We start from the raw sequence: 21,818 nt of genomic DNA, 5'->3' as shown, positions 1-21,818 counted from the left end.
CCAATTGCAAGTTGTGCCTGTAGTCCCACTGCTCAGGAGGCTGAAGCAGGAGGATCACTTGAGCCCATGAGGTTGAGGCCACAGTGAACCATGATCATATCTGTGAATAGTCATTATACTCAACTCACTGCACTCCAGCCTGGGCCACAAAGTGAGATCCTGTCTTAAAAATTAAAAGTTAAAAAACATAAATTCTGTTCTCCCTTATTCCCTTATGCCTACTGACTTATTAATTCATCTTAAAGAGATTGGTTCTCAGATTGTACAAATGTTTTTCCATTCATTCAATAAGAATAGTGATAAATATCTTTCAACTAGCTTACAGGAAAGTTCTGAAAATTAATAATGTCTGAAAAGGCTTTCATTTCTCTGAAGAAAGGGATTGTATAATATTGTGTATTTTTATCCCAAGCAACCAAAGTGAGTAGCAACAAAAACTCATTTTAAAGGTTTAGAATTGTCACTGCTTTATAGTATGCTAAATTAAGAACGGAAAATTAAAGGATGAAATTCATAACCCATCAGTAAGAATTTCTCGATGGTACGTTAGCAAACTTAAATACCAACCACACCCATAAAGAATCTGAAAGAATGTTGGCTTGAAATGCTATCTGATGGTCCAATTAAATGTCATCAAGATATAGACTTTTTCTACTTTGATATTTACCCATGACCTATATTTATATTGTGAGGTGTCTTAACTTTTATTTTGTCCTTTCTTATTATTGATTCTGTTGAGATTTTAGCATTACCTTAACTTTGTTAATATATTAAATAAATAAAAAACATTTTTATAAAACAATACTTACATTTTCATTCTTGCATGGTTAATTTCAGAATTCATTTATTCTTCATGCTTTATTATAAAAAGTAATAATTTTAGCATACTTTTCCTTTTCTGATCTTAAACCTTCTCATTTAAAAATCTCTATTAGGTTTTAAGCTCTAAAAAAAAAAAATCTAAAACAAGTCTTGTGTTTCTTATTTATGGGCATTATCTTACTTTTCCCTTCTATATCTATGACATTATTGAAATGAATCAAAACAGCTTCTGTCATTTTCAGCAGAGGTGAAAAGAAACTAGATTCCCCCAATTTTGTTTTTTAAAAATTTATTAATAAATAAATGAAAGAAAAGTAAAGGAAACCTACTACCAGTCAAATTGCATACATCACTCACTTTTGAAGTCGCAATAATTTGGCCTGGTCACTAGAGATCCACTTAGTGTCCTGGAAGAAGTAATTAAATAAATGGGCCCTTGTGGCCCAAAGAAGCTAATAGAGCTGCCTTTTCAATAATAAAACATACCATTTCATCCTGACAACATAGTTAATTTCTAATCTGCAAAATAGGAGCTGCCAGAGTTGGCTGTGTTGTTCCTTTCAGACATGTTGTTGATGACTCAGAATTACAGTTTTTAATCCAACTTACCTGTATTCAATTTTAAACTCTTCACTGAGTTTAGATGAAATAGAAAATGTGAAGACACAAGAGATCTGTATTTCTAAGCTTCCAACTCCATTCCTTTAATGCCACCACATAATAATTTTCTGCTTTTATGCTCTACATATTTAATTTACTCTGTTTTAAGGAGTAACAGCCATGCCTAGGTCTGGTCCTGGCTAGTGCAATGTTGTCAAGTAATTTAAGCTTTGGGGCTTCAGAAGGAGGGGATGAGTTATTTGGTTGCTTTCGAATCTAAAATTATCATAAGAGTCATATTAAATCCTGACAACTGTTTCTGGCATGACATTCCATACCTTTTTACATGGTTAGTTTCTCCTCATTCTTCAGGTATACATTATTCTCTCTAGGAGAGGACTTCCTTGACCACCCAATTTACAATATCATATACACAAATACCCATCCCTCAGCCCTCCTTTGCCGCATATAGAAAACATGCATTCACACACAGACACACACAGGCATGCATGCACACACTTAATTTTTAAGGCCAATCACTCTGGGCACTTTTCCTTCACGGCACTTATCAAAATATATAGTTGTTTTCTTTACCTGTTCACTCATTTTTTTTCTCTCTTCTACAAAAAATATAAGCTCCCCGAAGGCAGAGAATCCACCTATCTTCTCCACAGATATATTGCTGGAGTCTGACACTGCCTGGCTCATGAAAGACCCTCAATTCTTTATTGAATGAATGAGACAAACATGAAATCACACAGCACATATTCTAAAAGCAAAGTTCAAATCTCTTAATCTATGAGGAATCCATGTCAGCAGTATGCATGTGTGGATGTGTGTGTATAAATAAAACATTGTAATGAGCATTTATTGAACACTTTAGATGTGTCAGGCACTAAATAAATGTTCTGGATAAATTAATAAATTAATTAATGAATCTCAGAATTTCAGTATATCACCGTAATCAGGCAAACCAGACAGAATTCTGAAGACTAAGCTGTAATCAAATGTTGCCTTAATTCAGGCTTAAGTTTTTTAACACGAAGTCATCAATTATTGCCTTTGTTTCCTTTCATGTACATTATGGTATAAATATGAACAAAAATTTACAAGATCTCTAGTTAGATATCTTACATTGACTTTAGTGTATATGGGCCATTGTCTTTGGTTACATATTTTTACAGCTAAAACTTCATAGTCATAATATTTTAAAGTTATCAATAAAATTTTTTTAAAAAATTTTTTAATTAAAAATATAGATGAACAAACCAAAAATGTCATGAGGCCACAAAAAGTCTCAAAAATTAATCTATGAGGAACAATTATTCTATTAATAGTTTATTCTATTAATAGAATAGACAATTATTCTATTAATAGTTCATTCTATTAATAATATTAATAGTTCCTAGGATAGAACAATAGAATAATTGTTCTATACTAGGACAATATCCTATGACAATAAAGGAACAAAGATGGTAACTTATTACCATCTTGCTGCTTGATGAAAAATTCAGAGTATTCTTTGCAATAGCTTTGTTCTTCAATGGGGTTATTCTTCTCTTTTGCTTTTCCAGATTAATTACCTGTAATAATATTTTGCCTTTCTGGTTGTCTACAGATGTATTAATTCCCTAATTCTATTAAAACTATTAATAGAATAGTTTATTCTATTAATAGAATAAACAATTATTCTATTGTTGTATCCTAGGAACAATTATTCTATTAATTGATTCTAATTAATCTATGAGGAAAAATTAATCTATGAGAAACAATTCTTAAAAACAATTCTTATAAAACTATCTTATGAAACATCTTTTATAAGATTTTTTTATAATTTTTTTTATAATATATAAATGTTTTTCATAATTGTAATATATAAGATGTTTTTATAATTGTTTTATATCTTATAAAACAATTCTTATAAAACTATCAATATTATACAGCTTTATATTCTGAGTTGTTCTCATTTAAATGCAAACAAAAAGGAAAAAATATGACATAATGACATAATGAATAAAGCAGAGGGCACTAGTTAATTCACTGACTTTTCAGCCCATCACTAAATTGATCAATAGCTGAATACACAGATTCACTGGTTACTTTATGTGTTCTTTTAAAAAAATCATCAAAATATTTTCATTGCCTTATATATCAGCACCATTTTGTAAAGAGAAGACACCTGGTTCTCATACTTTTCATAGCATCCTTCACAGAAACAAATCTCTTTCTATCCCATTTTTGTTTCCAATAAGAATTCAGCTGTCTTTCATTAGAGATGTTTAACTGACTGGCTGTATATATGTAGAGTTTTACATGCTTAACAGAAGATTTTAATACAGTTTTAGCTCCTACTTGAGATAAATCAAACTCAAAGTGACAAATAAGCAACTGTGCCTGCAAGAAGTGGGGGGGTTGTCTGATTTAAAACTCTGAGAGGTTTAGAAAGCTTTCAATCTCAAGTTGCACAAAATACACATTTTATTCAGCAAGACATGATAAATGCTTTATTGCAGGTTGTTCTTTTTTAAATTCACTAGATGCAACTGAGAATAATCTGAAGCTACAGTATATTAATAAAATTAGCCAGAAATGGAGAGAGAAAACTAGTAATATAAGTAGTATAATTTATCAATTGCTTTAGAAATTTTACATAAACATTTTCTAATCTTAAATGTCTTATCCAGTTTCCTTGTTTTCATTTTTCTCTTCTATTATACTTGCTACCAAGCTGGGGTTTTTTTGTACAGTCCAAACTCTTTCCTGATCATTACGGCGCATGATTGTGTATAAATGCAAAGCAGTCGGAGATTATGCAGGGGAAAATGGTTGATGCACACACATTTCACTTCATAGACCTAACTTATTACCATCTTGCTGCTTGACAAAAAATTCACAGCATTCTTTGCAATAGCTTTGTTCTTCAGTGGGGTTATTATTTTCTTTTGCTTTTCCAGATTAATTACCTGTAATAATATTTTGCCTTTCTGGTTGTCTACAGATGTATTAATTCCCTAAAATAACCTCTTATATGCTTTTAAAAATAATCACTGGTAAAAATTTCTGCTTGATTAAATTTTTAAGAATCAACATTTGACAGCTAACACAGTGATCACTGATTTAGGCTAAAATCATCAATAAATGCCATAATCTCTGTGTAAAAGTTGGTAACACGATCCAAGTACCTCCTCTTGGTTTACATATTAACTACCAAAAGGAATAATATCTTTAAAGTAGAGACAATAGTAAACACTTCCTTAAGGAAGTGATAAAGTTAGCATCACCAGTAATGGGATAAACTGGCATCGCATGGCACTTGATAGGATACTCGGAAAAGAACACACTACTACATATATAGTACTCTAACAAAAATGCACACCCTGATTCTAATCATGAAGAAACCACCAAACACAAACGATCAAACACAAAATAATTGGCTTCTTCTTTTCAAAATATCATGAACAACAAAAGGATTGATGAGCTGATCCAGATTTAAGACTAAAGAGGCTAAGCACCATATGGAATACTGAATCAAATCCTGAACTGGAAGAAAAAAAAAAAAAAGGTTTTTCGTTTGTTTTTCTCTAAAGGGCATTATTGGGACAATTGGAAAAAATATGAACTATATATTATGTAATTTGTGTTGTACTAATAATGTTAAATTTCCTCAATTTGATCATAAGACTGTTGTTCCAGGCAAGACTATAAGGACACATATGTTATATGTATTTAGGGGCAATTTATTCTCAAATAATTCATCATCATAAATAAATTAGTTAGATGGATGATGTGTACATATTCATGGAGAGATAAAGCAAATGTGAGAAAATCTTAACAATTGGGGAACGTGGTGAAGTGTACACAGGTGTTCATTACCCTACACCATAAAGTCTTCTATTACTTTTTTGTAGATTTGAAATTTTTCAAAATAAAAAGTAAAAAAAAAGACAAATTTCTGCAAGTCATGTAACAGGGAAAAATATTCTTAAAGAAAAGGAGAAAAATCAAGGTTAAAAAATTAAGCATTCTATAATTTAGTGAATTTATTAATCTTCCGGCTACATTAAAATATATTGCCAATGCTAAATATTTTTAATATATTTACTTTTTCTGTAAGGGTTCAAGAACTTTCCATTTGTTCAGCCTGGCGTGTAAATTAAGATACCATCTTAACTGCCAAAGCTCCTAATTTACTTTTGCCAATTATGAATTATACTTTATGATCACAAACTTGAACATCTGAGACACTTTTCAAACATGTTTTCTCAAATCCTGTTTCTTTCATGGAGGAAGATATCTTTTCCAAAATAGTGAATTTCAATATAAAAATAAAGTTTGGTTAACATTTTGTCTTTACAGAATCTTTTTTCACCTCCATCCATCCATTTGTCATTCTTAATTCTGTGTTCATGTGTGTGTGTGTGTGTTCCAGAGCGCTTTAACATGATTACTTTCTATCCATTTGGAGAAAATATTGACATACCCCTACGTTTGGTTCATTCTTTCATTTTTACTCTTCACTTTAACCTAAGAATCCAAAGAAAAACACCTGTAACCACTCTTTTCCTCAAGTCTAACTACTGTCATTTCTTTGTTAACTTTCCTGTGAATCCTTATAAATTGCCTTAATTATGAGAAATATTTTGTTCTAGAAAAATTTCACTTTTTTTCTTTTACTTTGGAATCAATAAAGAATGGATGAGAAATATACAAAAGCAATCATAATATGCTCTCTTCCCAAGAGCCAATTATTATACTAAAATGCTTTACTTAGTAAAGGAAGAAACTTCAGTTTGAGCTGGCTTCATTATAAAGATGGAAGCTGCTCTAAACCGTAGTGTTTATTCAACTGGGAAAGTGGGCAAATTACTAATAACCCCAAAATACTGTATACTTTTTCGTTCAGAGATAGGGCTTCACTCTGTCACCAAGGCTGGAGTGCAGTGGCATGATCATAGCTCACTGTAGCCTTGAACTCCTGGGCTCAAGCCATTCTCCTGCCTCAGCCACCTGAGTATCTAGGACTACAGTTGCATGCCACCATGCCCAGATAACTTTTTATTATTATTTTACTAGACATGGGGTCTCATTATGGTGCCCAGGCTGGTCTTCAACTCCCGGCCTCAAGTGATTCTCTTGCCTCAGCCTCCCAAAGTGCTGGGATTACAGGTATGACTAGCTGCCTACATTTTTCTATTAAACTCCAACTTCAAGTCAGCAATGCTTTCACTAATCCTTAGCAGCACTACAATGTAAAAAGCTTTTACGTTATACTAAGCAGGTCATGTTTCCTAGATGTAAAAAGCAAAAAATTGTATTTACTTATCTTAGTTAATACTATTTTTTCTATTTTTAAAAGAGATAATAGCTATTAGCATAGTGTGTGTCACGATTGATATCCCATAAATGTTAGATAGTATCCATTGTTGTTATTTTTCACTGTGTTTCCCTAATCTCAGAAGTATTTTTCTTTCTATCCTCTTGCATTTTTGATAGCTCAGCCTCCAAAAATCACATGCACAAATGTATGTAGCACTGATATTTGGTAAATTCTCTTTACCAAATTTTAAGTCATTACTTGAATTTGTGATGTTTGCGTCACCTAGCTGCATAATCAATCACTCTAAATTTGCCATTTGAGCAAACTTCATGTTTTTTTTTTGTTTTTTGTTTGTTTGTTTTTTCTGCAAGCTGGCAGACCTTTTACTGATGCATTTCCTCTGGAAGTTTGATAGGCTTTCTGTGTGTCAGATTATAGTCTACTCTATTTAACGTAAGCCCAGTAGATTGTCACAATAATGGTGCCAACTTTGTTCACACTTCTCTGAACCCATCACCTCCTTCAGTGTAAGCCTGGGGGTAATTCTCTCCCACACTCACGCTGGTCTAGACTTAGCCATGTAACTTGCTTTGGCCAATGTGACAATAGTAAATGTAACACAAGTAGAGAATCGAGAAGTATTTGTGCTTTGGAGCTTCTCTTCTCTGACTGATCTTGGAATCCCGGCGACTCCTACTGTGGGAGCAAGCCCTGACTAGCTGGCTTGATAACAGAAGACATATGGCCTGGTCTCCGTGTTATCCTTCTCAACAGCCAGTCAACACCTGAGGCCAAGCCTCTTAACTAAGTATTAAAGACTACAGATTCTAGAGCGAGCCCACCCAAGACCAGCAAAAGTTCCTCAATTAGTCCAGCCCAAATTTTCCAACCCACATACACAAATGATTGTTTTAAGCCACTAAATTTGGGGAATGCCTTGTTTGCAACAATAGATAATTGAGAAAGACACTGGTACCTAGAAGTGGGGTGTTTCTGCAACGGAAACCAAAAACGTGGCATTTTGGCTTTGGAATGATGTGATGTGGCTGGTAGAAGCTGGAAAAGCAGCAAAGCGACTATGAAGCCTTGAAAAATGATAAGCACACTGTTAACAGAGGCTGCAAAAGTAGCAAAGAAACGACTATGGCAGGCTAGAAAAATAGTTATTTGAGATTAGTAGTTGTGGAACAATTGATAAAATGTTACCTGCAGCAACTAATGAACTTCTGGATTTGATTAATGGAGACAGCCTCACAGAAAGTTAAACTTGTTAATTGGCTTCTTTTAGCTGCCTATGATAAAGTACTAGAAAGGAGAGATGAGCTTTAAAAAATTCTGTTCATAAGCAGAACTTAGGAGAAATATAGAGGGGCTGGAACATGCTGCGAAGAAAATAAATTGTTCCTTATCTCCAATCTTCCCTGTCAGTAAAAAATTGTCAAGGTAAGAAATGGCCTCAGGGTAAAGATCAAATCAAAGTGTGACTGTAAGTCCCTTTGTTAAAAACTCTGAAAAATTTAAGATTACACATAGTAGACACTCAGACAAAAATGGCTTTTAAGATTTTTAAAGATTGTTTTCCCCAGCAGGCTGACACAGCAAACTAAAAAGTCTCTCTCGGCCGGGCTTGGTGGCTCATGCCTGTAATCCCAGCACTTTGGGAGGCCCAGGCAGGTGGATCACCTGAGGTCGGGAGTTCAAGACCAGCCTGACCAACATGGAGAAACCCCGTCTCCACTAAAAATACAAAATTAGCTGGGCGTGGTGGCACATGCCTATAGTCCCAGCTACTCGGGAGGCTGAGGCAGGAGAATTGCTTGAACCCAGGAGGCGGAGGTTGTGGTAAGCCGAGATTGCACCATTGCACTCCAACCTGGGCAACAAGAGCGAAACTCCATCTCAAAAAAATAAATAAATAAATAAAAAGTCTCTCTCAATAAAAATTATGGATGTGGCTTCTGGGGTATGGACTGAACCTGAATCTGCCTTGTAGGAAGTTCTAAAAACACTGAAGTCAATTGTGCCAACAAAAGCACCACTATCTTGGACTGAAATATTCACATCACCTTGAAACAAAAAGAGGCTTCTGGGCTCCCAACATTATACAGGAATGAAGGTTGAGGAAGGTATTCAGCTGCATACAGAGGCCATTTCTTATTAAAAAGGAATGACGTTTCAGAGGACAGAGTCAAGAACTGTGATGCACAATGGACTACAGTACTACTTCCAGAGAGCAGTAGAAAATAAGACTCTGGAGAAACAGCTGCCAGAAGTGGAATCTTAGCCCAATCAAGGAAAATTTTCTCACCTTGAAGTGTAAGGATCTGAAAATCTATGCCCGGCTGGGTTTCGGAATTTCTTTTTTCTTTCTTTTTTTTTTTTTTTTTGAGACAGAGTCTCGCTCTGTCTCCCAGGCTGGAGTGCAGTGGTGCCATCTCGGCTCACTGCAACCTCTGCCTCCCAGGTTCACTCCATTTTCCTGCCTCAGCCTCCCGAGTAGCTGGGACTACAGGCGCCCGCCACCACGCCCTGCAAATTTTTTGTATTTTAGTAGAGATGGGGTTTCACCATGTTAGCCAGGATGGTCTCGATCTCCTGACCTCTTGATCCACCCACCTTGGCCTCCCAAAGTGCTGGGATTACAGGCGTGAGCCACCGCGCCCGGCCTGGGTTTCGGAATTTCTATGAACCAGTGATTGCTATGTGTTTCCAATTTTCCCTCCTTCCAGTAGCAGTGTCTACTGCAGTTATCATGTGTTTGTCTTCTCACTGCATAATTTATCTTTTTAATGCAGCTGGATCAAGAGGATCTGCATCCAAAAAGTCACTCCTAAACATAATTATCAAACAAGAGATCCCGGACATTGAGTATGATGCTGTGATTGGATGAGATTTAGGGGGTCTTGGGAGGAAATATATTATGAATGCAGAAAGGATATAAATCATCAACACTAGAGGCCTTCTGTGATAAGACGTAGCAGTAATAGACCCTAATCATTCATGCCTGCCTGTATCCATACGCTTAGTTCTTCCCCACACTCTGGACTAGACCAGATGACTTGCTTGAAACAATGAGATAATTGCAAAGTGACACCAGCAGAACCTCAAAAAGTGCTCGCACATGGGAGCTTGCCTGTTTTGGCTAATCCTAGAACCAGCATGTGAACGAGCACAGGTTAGCCTGCTGAATGATGAGAGACACATGGCCGTCACCTTTGTTGCCCTAGCCAAACACCTCCCAGAAACAGAGCCAACTAGCTGACCAATAGTTGACCACAGTTGTATGACTGAACCTAGTCAAAAACCACCCAGTTGAGCCCACCCAAATTGCCAGCCAACAAATGGCAAGCTAAACAAGTAAACGGCTGTCATGTTAAGCCACTAAACTTGTGGTGCATGGTAACATAACAAAGGACAATGTTCTCATTCCTGATCAGCAAACCACAGCACTCAGACCAAATCCAGTCTACCGCCTTGTTTTTGTACAGCCTACAAGCTATAAACGGCTTCTGTATTTGTAAACAGTTGAGGAAAAAATCAAAAGAAGAAGAATATTTTGTGATATTTAAAATGTATATGAAATTCAGATTTCAGTGTTCACAAATAAATGTTATTTGAACATAGCCACACCCATTGGTTTATATCTATGGCTGCTTTTGCACTTCAGCAGCAAAGATGGATAGTTGCAAAAGGAGTATCTTGCCTGCAAAACCTGATATATTTACTATGGGGTCCTTTACAGAAAGAGTTTGATGATCTCCCTTCTAGCTATGGTTCAGTTGTTTACATGTGGTCAAAAACAGCACAGTCAAAGTTTGGCAGGAAGAGGGAAAGAGGGTGTGCCATGTCTTGGCAGCCCAGGCACAATGTTCAGGCCACCATCCACACCCCCCTGAAACTGCCCATATACTAACTCTGAAATTTTATCAGAAGAGCAAAGGTGTACAACCAATGACCAAGGACTCTCCAGCTGTGACCAAAAAGGTATGGAGAAGGAAGCAAGGCACAAATGACCTAAGAGTCTGTGTAAGGATTTTGTGTTCGGGCTGTCACTAGCTCTTTCCCCCTCCTTAAAATATTGTAGCTGTAGCAACACAAGTATTAACAGAACTCCAGCTTTAGCAATTCAACACAGCTACCTACTGCAGGGAGGAAGTCTAAGTTCCATCAAAACAAGCAAACAACTAAGGTTTCTAATCCCATTGAAAGTATTTCACAAGCATAGGCACAGTCAAAGAGAAGACAGCCGACTAGAAACAAATGACTGCACTTTTAAGGCCTTCATTTCGTTTGTTGTTGTTGTTCGAGACAGAGTTTTGCTCTTATTGTCCAGGCTGCAGTACAATGGTGCGATCTCGGCTCACTGCAACCTCCGCCTCCCAGGTTCAAGTGATTCTCCTGCCTCAGCCTCCCTCGTAGCTGGGACTGCAGGCACACGCCACCATGCCCGGCTAATTTTTGTATTTTTAGTAGAGACAGGGTTTCACCACGTTGACCAAGATAGTCTTGATCTCTTGACCTCGTGATCCACCCGCCTCAACCTCCCAAAGTGCTGGGATTATAGGCATGAGCCACCGTGCCTGGCTTATTTTAAATTAAAGCTGTTTGCTGATTTCCAATGACAGATCAAGGTGGGATAGTGGAAGCACTCAGCCTGGGCACCCGAGACACATGAGTCGCAAATATTAAAACAACAGAAGTGCGTAAAAATCAGTCTGTTCTTTATTACCAGCATGCATGGAAAGCTCTAAATGATATCCACGATAAGATATTCCTTTCTACCAAAGCAACTCACCCAACCCAACCACATTCTGCCTCTTAGTACTCCACAGCTTATTTTAACCAAAACTTTAAAAGATTTCTGCTCTTTCAAACCCCTTGATACTTTAAAGCCAGCTTCACACATACATTCAGAACCAAAAACAAATAGAAACACTCCAAAAGCATTGAACAACTGAATTCTAAATGAGGCTTTGTTGGGAGGCTAAAAGAGGAGTTACATAACGGACAACGTAACCAATCTTTTTTTTCTTTTAGGTACAATTCCCATTTTCTTTTTCTCCAGAGGATAATTTTTCATCAGTCCTTAAGGACTGAACTCCTTACACGGGCTTTGGCATGGGTCATGGGGCAGCATCCGCAGGTCTAAACTGGGTGAAGGTGTTCGGTCCTTGCAGGCTTCACAAGATCGATTCCTGACTACCTTGCTGTGAATGGCACAACTCACAGGGCAACGTAACTTCCCATACAGCTTGGGAAGCACTTCGCTGTTGAAGATACTCACTTTAGAAATGTCCCTGACAGCTGTGGCCTCTACTATGTTTCGAATGACGAACTTTTTAATAGCATTGGGCATGCATTAGGCACAATTTGTGCAGCAAATAAGCTGCACATGGTCATGGCCCTTTTGGGCACCATCATTGTTCTTTCTTTTCTTTGTCGTCTTGGAAGCAAGGACCTGAGGGAGGGAATCTTTTAAAAAACCCTTTCTCCTCTATCCCTCATCTCCTTTCTCCTTTTTTGAAATCCCTCAGGTTCTCTTCCCTTATTCTGTTACATGAATCTTTTTCCTTTTTTCTCCTCAAACTCTGATCCCCCTCTTAGTGTCTCTGTCCCTTTCTTCTTTGAAGAAATGTCCCAAATTTGTACCTTCACCCACTAGGCCCCTCCACAAACAAATGTAATAAAAATGTTCCTGGGATTATATGCCATTCTTAGAGAGTCTTAAAAGGCCAGGGTGGAGGGAGGGCGTTTGTAAATAATTAATAAAAATTTAACATATCCAGTTGATAAAATGATAAAAATGTGAGCAACTACATTGTCAGATATGTATTGGGTGAACTATAGCACTCATTTAAATATATTATAGAAAATCACCAAAGGACTAAAGTGTGAATGGAAAGTGTTTTCGAAAGGCCTTTCCTTTTATTTATATTACACCTTCTACTATGAAAATAACACATATTTCATCTATGTTGGCTTAGCATTTGTGGTGTCCAATCTTACAACATCTATAATATCAAGGGAAAATTCCTGATAAATTAAAAGAAGGTTTGCATTTTGAGACTATATAGCCACCTCAAGTGCTTACCACAGAGCATGTTTTTCTATAGTATTCTTCTTTATACAAGTTGCTTATCGTGAAATTCTCCAATAGTAAAATGAAATGGGAGGTTTAAATTGCTTCAGCACAATTCAGCAAGGTTTCAATCCACTTACTGAAATGCACTTTTGCCTACAAGCACGTGCCCCTGTTTAATGATGCACTCACCATACACTATACAGGTGAGAAGTGCTTGTACTAAAATGTTCCCTCTCTGCTTTCCCAGAGAGCCAGAATGAGAAAAATAGTGGGTTCCCTTCCTTAAAGCTAAAATAACCAGGAATCTCTGCTGGATGAAGTTTAGTTTCTCCTTGCTAATGTTTCTCACAGCATCAGGCCAAAAAAAAAAAAAAAAAAATGAAAAAGTAGAATTTTTTAAAAAGTAATTTTGTCAGGATGGTTTATTTTCAAGATAGAGAGCTAAATGTCAATTCTAGAATATAGAAGAAAAAGATAATGTATTAAGAAATGTGCTATCCTTTGCAGTATATGCTAAATAGAATTCTCATAAGGCATCATATATGTATAATTATGTTATTTTAGAGTAGACTCTAACAATATCAATTGCAAGTGATCTGCCAAAAGATTGATCTAAGCCAGGACCCCATTCTCTCATCCAAGAAAGGCCTGAAACACTATGTTCCTGCTCTATAGCCCTGTCACCAATGAGCAATCAGAAATACATTATTTCCCACACAATGACAAACATGGAAGACACTCTAAAAAGTCCTTGAGCCAGGCACAGTGGTTCACGCCTGTAATCTCAGCACTTTGAGAGACCAAGGCGGGAGGATGGCTTGAACTTGAGAGTTCAAAACCAGCCTGGGCAACATGGTGAAACTGTCTCTACAAAAAAATTAAAAAACAGCCTGGTGTTGTGGTGCATGCCTATAGTAGTTCCAGCTACTCAGGTGGCTAAGGCAAGAAGATCACTTGAGCTTGGGACGTTGAGGCTGCAGTGAGCTGTGATTGCACCACTCTACTCAGGCCTGGGCAACAGAGTGAGACCCTGTCTCAAAAAAAAAAAAAAAAAAAAAAATTCTTGATATTCTAGAATTTTGGTCTCCCATGTTTTTAGATAATACACTCCATCAGTAAAAAATGTCCAAGTATGAACTGCAAGTAGTTGTAAACTTTTCATTTTAAAATCATAGGCTGGGCACGGTGGCACACGCCTGTAATCCCAGCAACTTGGGAGGCCAAGGTAGGTGGATCACCTGAGGTCCGGAGTTCGAGACCAGCCTGACTGACATGGAGAAATCCTGTCTCTACTAAGAATACAAAAATTAGCCAGACATGGTGGCACATGCCTGTAATCCCAGCTACTCAGGAGGCTGAGACAGGAGAATCGCTTGAACCCAGGAGGCAGATGTTGCGGTGAGCCAAGATAGTGCCATTGCACTCCAGCCTGGGCAACGAGAATAAAACTGTCTCAAAAAATAAATAAATAATAAAATTATATACATGTGCTGTTATATTAGGTATACCTAAAATAAAAAAGAAAATTTACCAAATAAAATAATAAAGCGTACAGTATTTTATTAGGTGATAGTATTTTTAAAAACGCAACTCTCGGCCAGGCACGGTGGCTCATGCCTGTAATCCCAGCACTTTGGGAGGCTGAGGTGGGTGGATTGCCTGAGGTCAGAAGTTTGAGACCAGCCTGGCCAACATGATGAAACCTCATCTCTACTAAAAACACAAAAATTAGCCAGGCGGGGTGACAGGCGCCTGTAATCCCAGCTACTTGGGAGGCTGAGGTAGAAGAATCGCTTGAACCAGGGAGGCGGAGGTTGCAGTGAGCCGAGATCGCACCACTGCACTCCAGCCTGGGTGACAGAGGGAGACTTCGTCTCAAAAAAAAAAAAAAAAACAAAAAAAAACTCTCATTAAAAATACAATGTTAATTAAATCAATACAATAATATGTTTGAATATTTTCACCAATTTTGGTTTAACAACTTGTGACAGGATTTGAAGGTCTGCTTCTAAGTTCAGTTTCTTTTGCTATGATTTTTTAATGATAGGTGAAAAAGATTTCTCATAAATATATATAAATCCCAAATGCAAGAACTGCATCATTTGGCTGTGCTTAGTAAATCACGATGCATTTTTTTTTTTTTTTGAGACAGGGTCTCGCCCAGACTGGAATGCAGTGGCACAATCACAGCTCACTACAGCCTTGACCTCCGGGCTCAAGTCATCCTGCTACCTCGGCCTCCCAAGTAGCTCAGACCACAGGTGTGTGCCCTGATGCAGGGCTAATTTTTAAAATTTTTCATAGAGACAGGGTCTCCCTATATTGCCTAGGCTGGTCTCAAACTCCTGGGCTCATGGGATCCTCCCACTTCAGCCTCCCAAAGTGTTGACATTACAGGTGTGAGCCACCTGCCCAACCATGATGCTTGTATTTTAATCCCTTACCCAAATACATGATTTTTGGTGAAATTCAGCCAGTAAATTTCCATTTTCTCTAATGTCCAATCATTGCTGCAAACTAATCATAAACGTGTTCAAACACATAAAAATTCTTAACTTGGAAGATGTGAAAAAATATTTTTAAGTTCTGGTTCAAAATTTTTGAAGTGTGCCAAAATAAGCAATTTCTTATGTAACACATCATTTTCTGCAAAATCATATAACAATGGAAACATTTCCCATCATTTATTTTTAAACGCTCCTTAACAAAAAAAGAAAAAAAAAGAAACTCTCACTTACTGTGAAAACTGCTGTTATTTTGTGGGTACAAAGGAAGTGAGCAAGTATGTGTGTGTACGTGCCTATGTTAATTTTCTACTAGGTAGCATTCTATTCACAGTTACATATCACAGAAAGGTCAGCCTACTTGGAAACTTGTATTTTGTAAAAGCAATGTGAACTATTTGTCTTTAAATTTGACAATTCCAAATGTTTTGTCTCAAAGTAACCACTGAACTGTACGTAAGGCATAAGAGATTTTCATGGTCAACCCCCCATCTTATGACTAAACACTGGGAAGATTCCATAATATAACATATTCTATAGTATAATCCATAGATTCACTTAGGATAGACACATGTAAGCTAGGTGGCTCTGAAAGGAATGAAAGAAGAGAATGTCCACTCCTCTTTACGTTAGACGGTCCCTTCTATTTGAAGGATAACATGCCCAAAAAATCACATGAGCACCTAATATACAGGATATCAATCATAGTCAAGCATAATTTCTTTATAATTTTTTTAGACCAAAGAAATACAGAAACAGAAATTCTAATATTTTCTTCATACTTGACAATAAATTTCTTGAATAATCCCTGGGAGTACTTGAGAGTAATGGTCCTGAGAGTGGTTCTGAAAATACTACCTGGCACTGAATTACTCCAGGACCTTGTTAAACTAGCAGATTCCCAAGCCTCATCCAAACCTATTGAGTCAGAATCTCTGCAAGAGGTGCCAAGATCTCAGTATTAGTAACAAGCAGGTCATGTCAGTTATTTACCACTGCATAAACAACCATTCCAAAATGTAATGGCTCAAAATAATGACTGGTTTTTTTCCTTGCAATTCTGTGGATTGGCTGGACTTGTGCTCCATAGTGATATCAGCTGACGTTACTTAAATGGCTGCATTCTGTTGGGAGCTCTACTGGACTGAATTATGCAAGAGGGTCTCACTCATGGCACTTGGTGCTGACCTTCAATGGGGCACCAAAGTCCTCTTCCATGGGGAATCCCTCTCTCTCCTCTAGTCCCTCCCCATTCAGTAGTCTACTCTGTGCTTCTTCACATGGAAGCTGATTTCCAAGATCATAGACATGAAAATTGCCAGGTCTCGGCCGGGTGCGGTGGCTCACGCCTGTAATCCCAGCACTTTGGGAGGCCGAGGCAGGCGGATCACGAGGTCAGGAGATCGAGACCATCCTGGCTAACACGGTGAAACCCCGTCTCTACTAAAAATACAAAAAATTAGCCGGGCACGGTGGCGGGCGCCTGTAGTCCCAGCTACTCGGGAGGCTGAGGCAGGAGAATGGCATGAACCCGGCAGACGGAGGTTGCAGTGAGTCGAGATGGCGCCACTGCACTCCAGCCTGGGTGACAGAGCGAGACTCCCTCTCAAAAAAAAGAAAAGAAAATTGCCAGGTCTCTTCAGAGCTAGTCTCAGAACTGACTCAGAGACTCATCTGCTGCTTTCTGTTGATCAAAGCAAGTCATGTGACCTGACCAGATTCAAAGAAAGGGAAACAAGACTCTACCTTTTGATGGAAGGGGCACCATGAAGGTACAGGGTTAGGAAGAGCTGTTGGTAGCCATCATTGGAGACTAGTACTACACAGATGATAAAATTTGAGAACAGCTATTTTAAAGTGATAAATCCAATAAAGACTGTTGAATTTAACATAACAGCAGTTTTTAGTATTCTTAATGAGTTTTTGCATCAAACTGTTACTAATAAGAGTAACAAACCTAGACTGAAATATACGTACATGCAATGTAGAATACTCTAGAAAAGTGGTTTCTTTCTCTTAATGGTAAATTGTATTATAGTAATTACTTTTTTAGTTTTTTAATCATTCATTCCTGAGACATTGGTTTCATCTTTGCAAAATATAAAATTGTAAATAAATAAGAGTATTTGGATTTAAAAAGTGTTAATGAAAGAAAATATCAAAACTCTTTCAATATCATGGTTTTATCTTAATCAAACCAGCCACGTGTATTGAGGAAGCTGGCAGGAGCTGCTCTCAGTGTAAGACCCCACCATTTAAGGCCTTCTACCTATCATGAGATTAATCCCTTCGGTTGGTTTGTTTTGGTTTTTTGGGTTTTTTAGAACGAGAACAAAAAGGACCACAGAGAAATTTCCAAATCAGTGAGAGTTAACCCAGCTTTCAAATACAGGAAATATTGGCTGTAAGGATATCATGCAGTTTCCATCAGAGATCTTGAGACCCGCGGCTTAAAGGAATGTATTATTTTTCTAAATCCTGAATTTGAATCATGTAGTTACAAAGAGCAGTGTTAAGGGCTGAGCATGGCTGACCGTCCAGCATCTGCTTTTAATTCAGCTTTGCTGCACTCTACTTGTCACGACTAAATTTTATAGGAAGGAATTAAATGCTTTAGATCAGAGGTCAAAAGCTAAAGACCCACAGGCCAGATACAATGACAGATGTATTTAATTTGGCCTGGATGTTTTTTAAAATTGAAATTAGTTGTCATCATTAAAGAAAAAAAACAATACTTCAAACTTCTCAAAAAAGAAAATCAGGAACACTTAATACTGAATTTGCATTCCCCTATGACATCACAGGACTAAAGTTGATTACGAACTGGCCCCTGAAGATAGGTCATGCACTTTCCAGTGAACCATACTCCTCACTCTTCTCTGTTGTCTTCCTCTAGAATTACACCATTTACATTCTCTACATGATGTTTGGAAGTACTAGATTTTTAGTTTTTTTGCAGCCAAAGCACTATTTAGAAATTCAGGGATTTGAAAAGTGACTAAAAGATTCATTTGTAAATATTTTTAAATATCACAGGTCTACTCTATTTCAGGCTAGACTTCCCTGCTATATATCCTAGCACATATTTTGATATACCTTGCCTGCACTGCAAATTGAAATCCATTTTTATTTCTTTTTAAAGAAATAAAGTCATTTTTAAAAGCTGTCATATATTAAGAAGAATAGAATTTCTAAGAAAAAATCAAACTAATGAAATTTTTTATGTAGAATCATATTTTGGGTTTGTTTTCCCAGTTGAAGAGAAAAAGAGGGTGGGGAAAAATACTCTGAAACAACACAAAGCGCAAAATATTGATGCAGCAAAATTTCTTAAATTTTTTTCTATCACATAGCTATCGCTACTTAAGGGCCACTATCATCATCACAAAATCTAAAACAAAACACAGGAATTTGTCCACTTCTTGATATAGCACTGCCATTAATATAATTTCTGTGCTTACTAAAACTGTCCTACCAATACACAATTAATATTTTTATGTAAAGTGTAGTAAGAGTGCCAAAAGAGCACTCAAACTGGGGTAACCAGAAGACATGTGGATGCAAATTCTAGCTCTACCAGTTACTCTCAGCAGATTTTGGGCAAGTCAACCTACCTCCATATACCAGTGACATGATACAGTTGAGACTCAATATTTAACATCCAACTAATTCTTATCCTTTAAGATTTTAAAATTTATTATTCTAAGAAACTTTCTCCCAATCTGACTTGTGTGTGACTCTCTCAGAGTTTTACACCTTTAAGGAACTGAATTTAGTTACTAATCTACTTCCACTTCCTCAAAAGAGAGCTCCCCATGTAAGTTAGTGTTTGTATTAGAATGGGGCACAATATTTTAAAGATATGGCATTGGGGAGCACAGCATTGGCATTAAAATAAAATAACATTAAGCTCTAATATAAGATTTGAAAAACACAGTCTGGGCAGAGGGTCCAGTGAATCTTAGCGGGAATAACCAGTCGTCAGCATTATCAGCTTAGTGCTGACTGAAGAGTCATTTGGCTACATGTGATTTTTACACATCTGTCAACGAAATCAGAGCTCCAAGTGAAAAATCTGGCACATAGAAACATTATGGGGATTTGTGAGTCCCCCTGGAGAATTTTGGGTCCATAAACCAATGAATAGATTACTATGACACACAAATGGAATATTTTCATCTGTGACAGACATAATCTCGCCCTGGTACTCTTTGTGTCATGTTGCAGAAAACTATACTCACTGTCCTCAGACCTGCTTTAGATGCCCATGCTAAAAGATGAGTGACAACATTAAATATGGAAAACATCGGCCGGGCACGGTGGCTCACGCCTGTAATCCCAGCACTTTGGGAGGCTGAGGCGGGTGGATCACGAGGTCAGGAGATCGAGACCATCCTGGCTAACACGGTGAAACCCCGTCTCTACTAAAAATACAAAAAATTAGCCGGGCGCGGTGGCGGGCGCCTGTAGTCCCAGCTGCTGGGGAGGCTGAGGCAGGAGAATGGCGTGAACCCGGGAGGCGGAGCTTGCAGTGAGCTGAGATCGCGCTCCAGCCTGGGCGACGGAGCAAGACTCCGTCTCAAAAATAAATAAATAAATAAATAAATAAATAAATAAATAAATAAACAAATAAATAAAACAAAACATCTAAGGTTAAAGAACGGAACCACCCTTGGGAAGACCTAAATGCAATCTCTGTCAGTACCACTAACTGTGGCCTCTGAGTTAGCCCACTAACTCCAGTCCTAATATAAGCACATTATAAATCACCTCAACGGTCAAGACCTCATTCGTCGTCCGGCAAACCTGTGCCATAATGGGTTTTACTAGTACAAAAACTGAGGCTAACTGTGTTTGTAACTTACCTAAAGTCACATAGGTGATAAAGGTGTCCCTGAATCCAAATCCACATATTCTTTCCATTGAGACAGGCAGGTGGGAAGGCCTCCCTGGCAAAACTCCAACCGGCCAGTGCACTGGGAGGAGTGCGCACTGGGATCGAGCCACGGAAGTTCGCGCGTTTGCAGCGGGAGGAGCCTGGCCCCTCCTCTTCCTGGGTGGAACCTGGGATTCAATCTGTGAGGCGGGAAGCCCAGTGGCGGGAAGCACACTCTCTCGCTTTGCTAAGAGTCTCTGTTTCCCCTTTTCTTCCATTTCACCCAATAAACCCTGCCCTCCTCTCGCTTCAAATTGTCTGTGAGCCTAATTTTTCGTGGCCATGTGATAAGGAACCCTGTCTTTAGCTGAACTAAGGAAAAAGTCCCACAACACTATTTTGCCATAAAATGTCTTTAATCTATAAAATTAGAATATAGCAAGTCCTTACTGAGTCAATAATTTCATTTATTTATTCAAAAAATATGTTTATAACTTGAATGAGTCAAAACATGGGTATATAAAAAAGAGGAATTTACATGTCTCTAGAAGAAAAAGAAGAGATTGCAAGGGTAATATTTAGTGTCCTTTTGAAAGTACATTAGGGCCAGGCACTACATAAGTCTTCCTGAAGGTGGTAGTACAGGCAAAGCATGCACTCCAAGCTTTGGGAACAATTTTTAGAAAAATTTTTGAGGTCTTTATAAAAATTGTCAAGGAACTGTTAACATAATGACAGCAACATATACAAATGTCTGGAACACTATCATGTATTTTATATCTATTTTTTGACACAGATCTATTGGGAAATATTATGTCAGCCTTTCAAGAAGTATATAATTTTGAGATTGAATAAAATCAGGTTGTCTCCATGTTTACTTGAATTAATGAGATGTTTGATGTTGTCCACCTTCTCCCTTGTTGTCCAAACCCTAGTGACTGCCCTGACTTGAAAGCCAAGTTATCTGTCTGTAACCGAACAGAAAAGCTCATCACCCTGGTTAGACAAAGTTCACAGCAGCCACAGCCTTCTGAAATGCCACACTGCCTCCATCAGTGTTCCTTCTTGTGTTCTTTTTGTGAAGAGTGTGTTTGGAGTTACTACAGTTTTTGGTCATCAGTGAATGATGATATATCTTTAGAAAGTCTCTGTAAGGGTACCCAAGGCTCCCTGAAGATCTACACAAGTTTGAGCATTCTTAAGGAGCAAATTACTAGTATTTTGTATTTTTACATTTGTACAATGAGAAAACGTTCTATAGATTTGATATTCTTTCCTGGAAATACTTCCACAGGAAAACAGTATATGGAAAACCCATTTTTAAGGCAAGTTTATGTTTTTACATTAAACAACAATTGAAAATAAAATATTTCCATTGGAATATTGGGATCTTGACTTTAGTCCGTTTGTCAATTTAACAATTAATGATAGAGCTTAGCAATGACATATAGCTAACAGCAAAGTACTTGTGGCAGTACCCTCCTCTTCCCCCTTCCCTCATGCTAAAGAATAAAACAATATATTTCCCAAGTTAATGGTCCCAATTTGGGGCCAATTTTATTTTCAAATAGTTACAGAATCACAAGAAGTTGCCAAAATAATACAAAGAAGTCCCAT

General features: G+C 37.5%; 1 long non-coding RNA gene across 1 annotated transcript in view; it reads right to left on the bottom strand.

Annotated features, from left to right (window-relative positions):
• LOC109027660 (uncharacterized) overlaps positions 1-20,326 on the bottom strand; it is a 194,476-nt gene extending 174,150 nt beyond the window's left edge. The window contains exon 1 of the long non-coding RNA XR_002006688.3: positions 20,191-20,326. This is a non-coding gene — a long non-coding RNA (uncharacterized lncRNA). The remainder of the gene's footprint in view (positions 1-20,190) is intronic.
• Positions 20,327-21,818: the final 1,492 nt, after the last annotated feature.

Source organism: Gorilla gorilla, chromosome 6 (assembly GCF_029281585.2).
Source record: "Gorilla gorilla gorilla isolate KB3781 chromosome 6, NHGRI_mGorGor1-v2.1_pri, whole genome shotgun sequence".
NCBI lineage: Eukaryota > Metazoa > Chordata > Mammalia > Primates > Hominidae > Gorilla > Gorilla gorilla.
This window is presented reverse-complemented; position numbering and strand designations above follow the sequence as displayed.